The 12,428-nt window shown below is 37.3% G+C and overlaps 1 protein-coding gene across 2 annotated transcripts in view; it reads left to right on the forward strand.

Moving 5' to 3' along the window:
• Foxn2 (forkhead box N2) overlaps positions 1 to 12,428 on the forward strand; it is a 60,458-nt gene that overhangs the window by 18,855 nt on the left and 29,175 nt on the right. The window lies entirely within an intron of this gene.

Consider the following 12,428-nt stretch of genomic DNA (forward strand, 5'->3'; position numbering starts at 1 on the left):
TATAATAAAAATTACTAGCCATGCAAAGAACTGGCACCCAGTGTAAGAGACTAAGTGGAATCAAACCTGCCAGGAGTTCACATTTGGAAATTATCAGATGTAAAAGGTAAAGTAAGTAGATTTAATATGTTCAATGAGAGGATTAAAGTGAGAAAAAGAATAAATATTTTGAAAAAGTATCATTTTAGAACTGAAGAGTCATTGAAAATAAATTCAATGGATAGGTATGAAAACAAATAGACTTTTTTTTCTTCTTTCTCTGTACTGAGGATTGAACTCAAGATCTTGGGCTTGCGAGGTGAGTGTGGTGCCACTGAGCTAAATCCCCAGCCCCACAAATGGACTGTTGAGGAAAATTGGTGTTATGCAAGGTAAATCTGAAGGAATTCAGAATGCAATACAGACAAAATTGAAAATATAAGGATTAATAGAGGGACCTTTTTTTTTTTAAAGAGAATAGATTATATTCCAAGGAATATCAAGTTTCAATAACAGTAATTTAAGTAGAAGACTACAAAATGAGATACTAAGCTAAAATAGTAGTCTATCTAGGATATTAGCCAGCAAACATCTTCCAAGAGCAAGGGCAAAATAAAGACATGCTCAGATGAATAAAATCTGAAAGTTCATTAGCAGACACACACACACCTTGTACTGGGGATTAAACCCAGGTTCTCTGGAATAGCACACATTCTGCTGCTGAGCTGCACCCTCCACTTGAGACCACTTTTTAAGTTGGCGGACGATGGTCATAGGTACAGAGTCTTAGGAAGAAATAATGATGAAAGAGCAGCAAGTAAATGAATAAATCAATAAAAGTTGATCGGATAAACAATAATGACAGTATCCCATGAGGTTAAAAAGAGAAAAGGGGCTGGACATGGTTCCACACTCGAAAGGATTAGAGTGAGTCCAAGGCCATCCTGAACTACATAGACCCTGTCTCAAAAAGTACAACAAAAACATGATCATTTTGAGAAGTTCCAGTATGTCATTTTTTTCTTGTCATAGAGTAGAATATCACTATAATATTGAACATAATATGCAGATGTTCAGATCTCTTTTAGATACACTAGGAAATTTATGAGCTGCCTTGCTGTGGAAAAAATAGCATCTTTAATTCTTAAGCCTTCTTAAGATACCCCCATAATAATTATACAGTGAAGCTGTAGACAGGGGTTCCACAGTGATTGTACCAGGTTTACATGAACTCTTCTAAAATTCTCCATGCAAGAAGAAAATGTTCATTCCTTCCTAAAATGTAGAAGAGTTGAGGTCTTAACACAGACCTGTATTTTAAAATTTTGAGATAGTATCTCTAACTTGCCCAGGTTGAACTCAAACTTTCAATATTCCTGTCTCAGCCTCCCTGAGTGCTGGGGTTATAGGAATGGGCTGCCAAGCCTGGGTAAATCATTGGTTCTTAAAAGATTAATAGCCCACATTTTCTTTTTGTTCTTTATACATTTGCTTTACTTTGATTTTGTTTTGCTTTTTCAAACAGGGTGTTGCTGTAGTTCAAGCTGGCCTTGAACTAACTGTGTAGCCCAGGCTGGCCTCAAATTTGTGGCATTCCTCCTGCCTCAGCCTCCTGAGTGCTGGGATTACAAGCATGCACCACCATGCCTGGCTTTGCACATTTGCTTTATGAAGCAAACTGGTCATGTATATTATTAGTGCTTTGCCAGTGAATGGTTTTGGTTTGACAGAGTTTCATATAAAACTAGAATTCTCAAAATAAAGCTACAAGACAGCTGGGCGTGGTGGCACATACCTGTAATCCCAGCACTCGGGAGACTGAGGCAGGAGGATCGCTGTGAGCTCGAGACCAGCCTGGGCTACATAGTGAGTTCCAGGTCAGACTCAACTACATAGTGAGACCCTGTCTCAAAACACCAAAAACAAAAACAAAAACAAAAACAAAAAAAAAACAACAACAAAAAACAAAATAAAACTAAAAGTTTTCTTTAAAAAACTTGGGTATATATACCTTTTTCTAACAGTATTACTTATTATTATACATTCCTGAAAATGCTAAAATTGTGTACAGCTGCTGGGGTTGACTCACCCAGAACATTGTAGATTTGTATCAGAATGCTAATGAAAATAAATATTAGTGAGAACATTAAAATATTTTAAAACATGAATTAGTCACAAATAAATTGTATGGTAAATTTAGGATTTTTTTCTTTTAAAGATGAAAGTGTGAAAGGAAGGTTGGAGCTACAGCAGTGTGGAGAGAGTGAGATGCGTGAAGATTTGGAGAGGAGCTCATTAAGTACTTCCCAGAAAGCTTGTGGCCAAGCTGTGCTGAGAGGGGGAACCTGGATTGAATGAGAATTGTATTCAGCACTGTACGTTCAGTAGCTCGCTGCTCTTCACTGAATGAATGTGTTTTGGGCTTAGCTGTTGTTTTTTGACAGTGCAGAAAACATGGTCTGGGCAAAGTAATATACAAACTAATGTGATCCCCCCCCCCGGTACTAATGTGGGGATTGAACTAATGTGATTTTTATGTTGTGCCAAAGCTGATGCCATTTTTTACTGATGAACTAATTTGTGTTACAGAAAATCTTTGTAAAGGAATAAGCTGTACTAAGAAGCTAAGAGGTGGCTTCTGTTTTTTCCTTAAGATTTCTGATAAATCTATGACCTTTTTTTTTTTTTTTTGGAGACAAGGTCTCACTATGTAATTGAGGCTGACCTAGAACTATGTAGTCCAGGCTGGTCTCGAACTCACACAGATCCTTCTGCCTTGGCCTCCCGAGTGCTGGGATTACAGGTGTGCACCACCACACCCTGGCCTTTATGACCTTTTTTGAATGGACTTGTGGTGGGGGCAGAGGGAGAGGGAATAAAAGTATTTGAGACAGGGCCTTGCTCATTCTGGCCTTGAACTCACTATATAGACCAGGCTGGCCTTAAACTCTCAGCTATCCTCCTGCCTCAGCCTCTGGAGTGCTGGGATTACAGTCGTGCCACCACACCTGGACTTAGTAATTTTAAATGGCTATTAAATATTATATTGAATAGAGGTAGGTAGTGTAGTCACCATTTCTCTGTTATAGGATATGTAAGTCACTAGTTTTCATTATCTTTCATCTGTGGACATTTGGTGGGGGAAGAAGGAAAAAAGGGACTGTCTTTTTATGTGGTATTGTTTTATCAAAGTGACTTGTTGGACTTGGCGGATCAAAATTGTGAAATATTTGATAACTTTTGATGTATCTTGTCAGTTTGCTTTCTAATATGCTTCTAGGTCCTAGCCCAAGGTTCGTGCATTATATGGTGCCTGCCTGTAATCACAGAACTCAGAAGGCTGAGGTAGGAGGATTGAGTTAAAGACCAGCTTGGACTAAATGTTGAGATGCTATCTCAAAATAGAACAAAAACTAAATTGTACATTACATATATTTTAAAAGTATTACTAATTAGGCAAATACAAATATTGTTAGTACTAATATTTGTGCTTACTACATACCACAGCCTGTGCTAAGTATATTACATTTAATGTCACATTTTGGTTTTGTTTTTCCTTTCCTTGTTTTCTCATACACTATATTTATTTGCTATATGTGTATAATTGATTTATAAGAAAAGATTATTTTCTTATCTTTTGTGGAGGACTTAGTGTTCTAAGTTCTAAAGTGTTCTGAAAGGATAGTTTAGGGACAGTTATTTTTTCCTTGTTAAAAATACAGTGACAATTCAAATCTTAGTAATGGGAAACTAGCCTCTCAGGGTCCATACTTAGTTTTGATCTTATTTTTCATTAAGTTTATTGGTACTTTTTAGGTATACAGTACAGTTACCTTCATTATGGGGATCTTGTATCTTTACATGATGTAATTTGGTTTTTATTTTTCCCCATTCCCCTGCCCTCCCTTCACCTCCTCCCCCTCCCCTATTTACAAAGACTTTGTTTCGAATTTTTCCTTTTTTCTTATTTTTTTCTTTTCCCTTCCCACTTCCCCTACTCCTTTAGCCTTTTTCTTTCTAATTCACATTATCAGTTATACAATTTGAAACTTATTTATACTTTGAGTTTTTCACACCAGAGAAAGTATTCGGAATTTATACATGGGTTTCCTATTTATTTCTTTTAAGATTATGGTCTCAATATGCATCCATTTTCCTATGAATGACTCTAGTTTCTCATTCTTTATGTCTGAGTAGTACTTCATTTTATAGAAAAGCCACATCTTCTTTATCCAGTCTCCAACTGATGGGCATTTGGGCTGTTTCCAAGTTTTAGCTGTTACAAACTGTGCCTCTATAAACAAAGGTGCATATACATCGCTATGGTATGATTCTTTTAATTCTTTTGGAAAGATACCCAGCAGGATAGCTAGGTCAAATGGGACCTCTAATCCTAGTTGTTTAAGGTATCTCCATATTTATTTCCACAGTGCTTGCACCAGTCTGCACTCCCACCAACAATGGAGAAGGATTCCTTTCTCCCCACAGCCCCACCAGCATTTGTTATTGGTTGATTTCTTGATAGCAGCCATTCTTTGTGGGGTGAGGTGGAGTCTCGGTGTTGTTTTCATCTGCGTCTCTGGTATGACCAGTGATGAACATTTTTTCATATATTTATCTGCTGCTTTTACTTGTTTGTCTGAGAAATGTCTGTTCATTTCAGATGCCCATTTTTGAATTGGGTCTTTATATTTGGGGGATCTGATGTTTTTACGTTCTCTATATATTCTAGGTAGTAGACCCTTGTCTGAGGAACAGCTGGTAAAATTTTTTTTGTGCATTGTAGGTTGTCTCTTAGCTCTCTTGGTTTCTCTTGCTGTGCAAAAGCTTTTAATAAGATGAGATCCCAATTGTTGATCTTTATGCTAGTTCCCATGCTACTGAGGATTTGATCATAAAGTCTTTTCCTATGCCAATGTCTTTGAGAGTTCTTTCTAATTTGTCTTCCAGCAAGTTTAGTGTTTCTATTTTACTATTTAGATCTTTAATCCACTTAGATATTAGTTTAGTGCATGGTGAAAGATGGGCGTCTAGTTTTAATCTTTGGCAAGTTGAAACCGGTTTTTCCAGCACCACTCATTAAAGGTTATCTTTACTCCAGTGAGGATGGTTGGCTCCTTTGTCAAAGATGAGATAGCTGAGTATGTCTGGAGTTGTTTCTGCATCTTCTAATCTGTTCCACTGATCCTCGGGTCTATTTCCTTGCCAGTACCATGCTATTTTTATCACAGTGGCTTTTTAATATGGTTTCAGATTGGGGATTGTGATACCCCTATCATGTCTCTGTTGCCTAGAATGGTTTTTGCTGTTCTAGGCCTCTTCTGGTTCCAAATGAATTTTGGTATTGTTTTCTCTAGTTCAGTGAAATACACTGTTGGGATTTCAGTCGGGATTGCATTGACTCTGTATAGCAATTTTGGAGTATGGCAATTTTCACTATGTTGGTTCTTCCTACCTAGGAGCAAGGGATGTCTTTCCATTTTCTTATATCCTCTTCAGTCTTTTTTTCAGAATGTTGTAGTTATCAATGTAGAAATCTTTGGCTTCCTTTGTTAGATTGATTCCTAGATATTCATTTTTTAATGCTATTGTGAAAAGGATTGTTTCCCTAATTTCTCTCTCAGTGAGTCTTTTGTTTGTGTACAGAAGTCTATTGATTTTTGAATGTTGACCTTGTATCCAACTACTCTACTGAATCTCTCAATTAAGTCTAGAAGTCTTTTGGCAGAGTTTTTTGGGTCTTCTAGGTAGAGTATCATATCATCATCAAATAATGACAGTTTAACTTCTTTCTTATCTTTATTGCTTTAATTTCTTTATTTTTTCTAATTGCTGTGGCTAATGTTTCCGGAACTATATTGAACAAGAATGGTGACAATGGACATCCTTGTCTTGTTCCTGATTTTAGTGTGAAGGTTTTCAGCTTTTGACCCTTTAGTATGATGTTGGCTATTGGTTTTTCATAGATAGCCTTTATCAAGTTGAGATAAAGACCGTGTATTCCAATTTTCTGGAGGGGTTTTTTTTTTTTTTAATCATGAATGGGTGTTGAATTTTGTTGAATGATTTTTCTGTATCAGTTGAGATGATCATATGGTTTTTATCCTTGACTCTGTTAATGTAGTCTATTATATTTATTGATTTGTGTATATTGATCCATTGTTGCATCCCTGAGATAAATCCAGCTTGGTCAGGGTATATGATCTGGATGACCCTCCGTATTCTGTTTGCCAGTATTGAGGATTTTTGCATCTATATTCATTAGGGAGATTGGCCTGTAGTTATCTTTTTTGGTAACCAAGGGAAGATCCCTTGGTTTTGCACTCAACGTAACACTTGCTTCTAGGAATGAATTTGGAAGTATTGCTTCCCTTTCAATTTCATTGAAAAGTTTAAAGAGGAGTGGCTGTAGTTCTCTAAATGTTTTGTAGAATTCAGTATTGAAGCTGTCAGGACCTGGGCTTTTCTTTGTTGGTAAATTTTTAATTACATTTTCAATTTTGCTGATTGTAATTGGGGTGTTTAGAATTTTTTTATCTTCATTCAACTTTGGTAATTCATATATATCTAGAAATCTGTCCATTTTTTTTTCATTTTATTGAAGTACAGGTTCTTGAAGTACATGTTAATGATTCTCTAGATTTTTGCTGGATCTGTTGTGACTTCACTTTTTCATTCCTAATTGCATGGATTTGATCCTTTTCTTTCCTTTTTTTGATACGGTTGGCTAAGAGTTTGTTGATTTTATTTATTCTTTTGATAAACCAACTCTGATTCATTGATATTTTTTGTATCATTCTCTTAGTCTCCATTGCATTGATTTCTGCTTTGATCTTTATAATTTTCTCACTTGTGCAAGCTTTGGGTTTGTCTTGCTTTTCTTTTTCTAGGACCTTAACATTCACTATTAGGTTGTTTATTTGAGCCCACTCTATTTTCCTAGTGTGGGCATTCACTGCTGTGAATTTCCCACATAGAACTGCTTTCATTGTATCCTATAAATTCCTGTATGTTGTACTGGAATTATTTTTAAATTTCCCCATCAATTTTGAAAGGTAGTTTTGCAGGATACATCTGTCTAGGTTGGAGGTTGTTTCTTTTAGGGTTTGAAAACATCACTCCAGGCTCTCCTTGACTTGAGAGTTTGTGTTGAAAAGTCTGCTGGCATTCTAATGGTCTTTCCTTTGCATGTGATTTGTTTCTTTTCTCTTAACTTCTTGTAGTATTTTGTTCTTCTGTTGGGTTTCTCTGATCTTGATTATTATGTCTAGGTGTAGATTTATTTTTATTGTGGCTAGTTGGAATCCAATATGCCTCACTTTATGAGTATGTCAAATTCTTTTGCTGTGTTTGGGAAGTTTTCTGTCATTAATTTTGTGAACAATTTTTTTAAATGGCATTTGTACTTTCTCCTGCTTTTCATGGACTTCTCTCAGTCTTATATTCTTCTTTGTGTCATCTAGGAGCTTTTGGATTGATTTCTTGTGGTCCTTTACTATTTTTAAGAGATCTCTTCATGGTCACTGACTGCTATTCTGTCTTCTATATCTGATATTCTGTCTTCACATTGGGTCAGTCTGTTGTGTATACTTTCAATAGAGTTTTTAATCTCCTGGATATCTGTTTGAATCTGTTTCCTGGATTCCATTTCTCTCCTATGTTGGGCAGTCATCGTTTCAGTTTCTTTCCTATGCTGGGCATTCCTGGCTTATATCATGGTTCTGAACTCATCTATTTTTAATCTGTTTCTGTTCTAGAGTATCTAATCATGTCTTTCATTCTGCTCACCATCTCTGTAGTTAGCTGGGAAATTATTTCTGTTTTGAATTTTTCTAGAGCCTCATTCATCTGTTTTGTTACTTCCTGTGCTATCAGTTCAGGGTGTCGTGATGGTCGATTGTTAGACTTTCCCACCTCGTAATCCCAGACTTTGCCTTTGGTGAGCTGGAAGTCTGTGTTTGTGTCTTGCTTAAATATCTTCTCATTTCTATTTTTGTTGTTGGTACTGTCCTTGATTTAATTCCTGGGTTAATACTTTGATCTTCCCGATATAGCTGGTCTTTATGTTTTGAGTCTCTAATAACTTGGAGACACTTTCATTTTCATAATACCAAGAAGGACCACTGATTAGATCAGTTACAACACCTTAGCACATGTGATACAATCATCAGCACAGTAGCATCAAGCATAGCTTAGAAAATGACAATTTGTGATAGTTATTAATCTGTTACCTTTAACCATGTGAATTAAATAAAAATTGAGGACCAACCGAAATATGTTTATAGCAAATAAACTCTTCAGTAAAGCAACTTTACCCTTCAAGATGGGGACTTAGAAGGAGTTGGGAGGAGAGGGATTGATAGGTAGAAGCATAGAGGAAGGTTAGAAATGAGGCCAGAGGACACAGGAAGATCATGCAACTCTAGAAAACTGTTGAAGACAAGAGGGAAAGACAGAATGAAAGAACAAAGACAAGAATAGAACAACGTACAGCAATAGGGAAGCTAGAAACTGTACTTACTTTCCTTTGAAACTAATGACAATCAAGAGAAAGAAAAGAAGAAGAAAGAATACATTCGAATTAGGGCAGGAACAGGAACAAAAAGGGAGATGAAGAACAATGTGGGAGAGAGGTTTAGTGGGAAAGAAAGAAGAATTTGAAAGGATTGGGGAAAAATGAAAATTAAAAATTAAAAATATGAGGAAAAGAAAAAAATAATATTTAAAAATAAAAATGAAGCGCCTCCTTCAAGGTATGTCACTGCTGTCACAATAGACAGTGTGGGCAGCAATGTGCAGATCTAAGTCAATTAGTCTCAGTGAGCCAGCAGCAGACCCCTGAGATTCAGGCTGAATTCTGGCTGCAAGGCCCTGGTTGAGCTCCCTGACCTCCTGCAGGCTTGAACTCTGCAAGGTTCTACTGCAAGTTCCAGCTTCCCTTCCCCTAAGGATAGTCTGATGGGAGGTGGTGATCCCTTCAGTTTACCAACCCAGTGGTCTGGTGTGCCTTTATTGTAGAGATTTTCCTTTTCCAATGGGCTTCAGTTTTCATCAAGGAGCCTGAGAGAGGCCCTCTTTCTGTTGTTCACTTCTGCTCTACTGGAGCTCAGTACCATGGCCTTTATAATACCCTGTGCCTGTGTGGTATGGATCCAGGTACCAGAGGGGCCAGGAGGTGGGGGTGGGGGTGGGGTGGCGCTGGGGTGGTGCTGCCACCTTCGGGGCTCCACTCCTCACTGGTCTCTGCTGCTTGAAGGCCTGGGCTGGTGGGGGTGGGGAAGTGGCCTAGCTCCACGTGGTTCCGGTACTCCTCACCGGTCCATACTTGATCTGTAAACTTTGCTTGGATCTTTACTTTGTGTAATTCTTTGACATTTTTCTTACCATACTATTGCTTTACATTTTAAAGTAATGGAATTTTATTGTAGACTTGTAATTAAAAGGAACACCATATTTACCTCCATCTAAATTAGTTTCTGATGAGACTAATCGGTATTTCCTGAGACTGATTTTTGAGTATATTTTAACTCATTCCTTTTGTTTTAAGTATAGCGATGTTGCTAAAAATAAAAGTTTCTTAAGAGATTTTGTACTTTAATGGACAAAAGACTTAGATATTGAATTCAGCCTGGTTTATAATTTTGGCTCTACATTTTATTAATTTTAGAACCTTAGGTAAAAAGCTTACATTAATTTTCAAAGGCAGTTAATATAGCATTTGGTACAGCATATATGTTTATGTGTGTGTGTGTGTGTGTGTGTGTGTATGTATATTGAGACCACCAAAATATGTATACATCAGGAAAAGAAAACCTGTTGTATAAATATTTTAATACTAAATTTGACATCATGAGGTTGACACAAGTTACCTTCGGCCTCTACAAGATGTGCCCAAATGTGGTAACCGTTAGCTTCCAGATATTTGTTTGTGTGGCAGACTGCTGAAGTGTGTATACTTTTTTTGTTTGTTTGTTTTTGCTTTTTTAAACAGGGTCTTACCATGTAGTTCAGGCAGACTTTGAACTCACTATGTAGCCCTGGCTGGCATCAAACTTGCAGTGATCCTCTAGCGCAGCCTCCTGAGTGTTGGATCACAGGTGTGCACCACCACACTGACTCATCCCATTTTAAAGTCTCTGTGGAGCCAGACGTGGTGAATTTATAATCCCAGCACTTGGGAGACTAAGGCAGGATGATCACAGTGAGTTCAAGGCCAGCCTGAATTACATATGGAGACCCTGTTTCAAAAAAAAGAAAACTCTTGAGCTGGGCGTGGTGGCGCATGCCTGTAATCCCAGCACTCGAGAGGCTGAGGCAGGAGGATTGCTGTGAGTTTGAGACCAGCCTGGGCTACATAGTGAGTTCCAGGTGAGTCTCAACTACATAGTGAGACTCTGTCTCAAAGAAAAGAAAAGAAAGAAAAGAGAAGAGAAGAAAAAGGGAAGAAGGGGAGGAAGGAGAGAAAGAGAAAGGAAGGAAGGAAGAAAGAAAGAGAAAGAAAGAAAGAAAGGAAGGAAGGAAGAAAGGAATAGAGAGAGAAAACAAACCCAGGCATGGTAGCACAGGCCTGTAATCCCACCACTTGGGTCCTGAGTCTGGAGGATTGCCCCAAGTTCGAGACCAGCCTGGGACTAGTGAGTTATGGGCAAAGGCTAAACTACATAGCAAGACCGTCTCAATCAATCATCCAGTAACAATGACAACAAAAAATAAAGTCTATGGGTAGAGAAACTTTGGTAGTAAAAAGGGATAATTTGGTCAGTTACATAGGACAGGATGTCAACTGAAACATATTGTGTATATGTGTGAATTTTTATATACACTTTTTGTTTTTGTTTGTCTTGGTACCAGGGATTGAACTCAGGACCTTCTGCTTGGTGAGGCATGTGATAGCACCACTGAGCTAAATCCCTGGCCCTATATATGGTTTTGATAATTGATTGACATAGAAGCTAAGTTTGTTATAGTTTGATCTTTTCCTTTTTACAGTACCTTGATGTTTTAAGTTACTGGTCTACATGAGAGAAATAAGAATTGGATATGAAGAGAATGCTGATAATTTTTTTTTTTGGTACCGGGGATCGAATGATAATATTTTAAATGAATAAGATGTAGGTAATTGTTCAGATAGGTGATGTGTGTTTTTTTGGGTTTTTTTGTTTTGTTTTGTTTTGTTTTGTTTTTTGGTGGTATGTTTTTAATGTGGTCAGGGTATATAGTGATTAGAGTTTGAGTTCTGAAGTTAGTCTATCTAGGCTTAAATTCCAATGTTTGTACATAATAGCTAGGCAACTAGTAAGACACCTAACCTTTCTGAGTCCTTTTCTTCATGTCTAAGTAGGGTTGATAATAGTGCCTGCTTCACAGGGCTTAATTAATGGTTAATTGAGATATAGTGTGTAAAATGTCTAGCAGAACATCCAGTGCCTGAAGTATTTTCTAATGCTGTTGCCGGTTGAGTATCCTGACACTATATCTAGTCATAGCTACAAAAATCCAGATAGACACCCAAAGTTCACTAGTTCTTGGAGTTCTTGAAGTGACCTTCCAGGTATGTTAAGCAAAAGAAAACTGGAGGTACTTCTCTCTGTTTTAGTTACATAAGCATATACAGAGTGAATAGTATAATAGGATTTTCACTGAATTTAGAGGCAAGTTAGCTTATGAGCCATTGAAAATGAATTTAGAATGGCACATAAATTCTGTTAACTTTCCTCTCTGGTCACTTATTTCCCCATTATTATTTTTTAAAATGTAAATGTGTTTTTAAAAACAAAACAAAAATCATTTGAGAAAATAGAAATAAAATAGGATAATTTAGAAATAGCATCCCCCCATCCCTGGACTATACAGTGGTGTTTGAAACTTAAAAGAGTGTCAGCCTTAAAATACATGTCATTGCTTGATTAGATGACACAGAACTCAGATTTGAAATAACTGGAAGTTGCCAAGCATGGTGGCACATGCCTGTAATCCCAGCACTTGGGGAGGCTGAAGCAGGAGGATCACTGTGAGTTAAAAGCTGGCCTAGCCTCCAAACTGAGTTCTAGGCCAGCCTGAACTGCATAGGGAGACCCTGTCTCAAAAAAAAAAAAAAAAGAGGAAATGTTACTATGTAGAAGTCATAGAAATAGACAGCAAAATGGTGGTTACCAGGTGCTGTGGGGGGAGGGGAGGACAAAGAAAGGAGAGATGTTACTCCAAGGGTGCAAAGTTTTAGTTACATAGAAGGAATAAGATCTAGTCCTCCATTGCACAGCATGGTGACTAGTCAAAATTGCTAAAACAATATATTTCAAGTGCTCTTACCACAAAGAAGTGAAAAGTATGTGAAGTCTGGATATGTTTATTAGCTTGATTTGATTATGTACTAACGTGTACATTATGTTAGTATCAGATTAAAATAAATCAATCTCAGCCTTTTGGCTAAGGTCAAGTGTAAAACAAAT

Source organism: Fukomys damarensis, unplaced genomic scaffold, assembly GCF_012274545.1.
Source record: "Fukomys damarensis isolate Sample0158 unplaced genomic scaffold, DMR_v1.0_HiC HiC_scaffold_2, whole genome shotgun sequence".
In the NCBI taxonomy this organism is placed as follows: domain Eukaryota; kingdom Metazoa; phylum Chordata; class Mammalia; order Rodentia; family Bathyergidae; genus Fukomys; species Fukomys damarensis.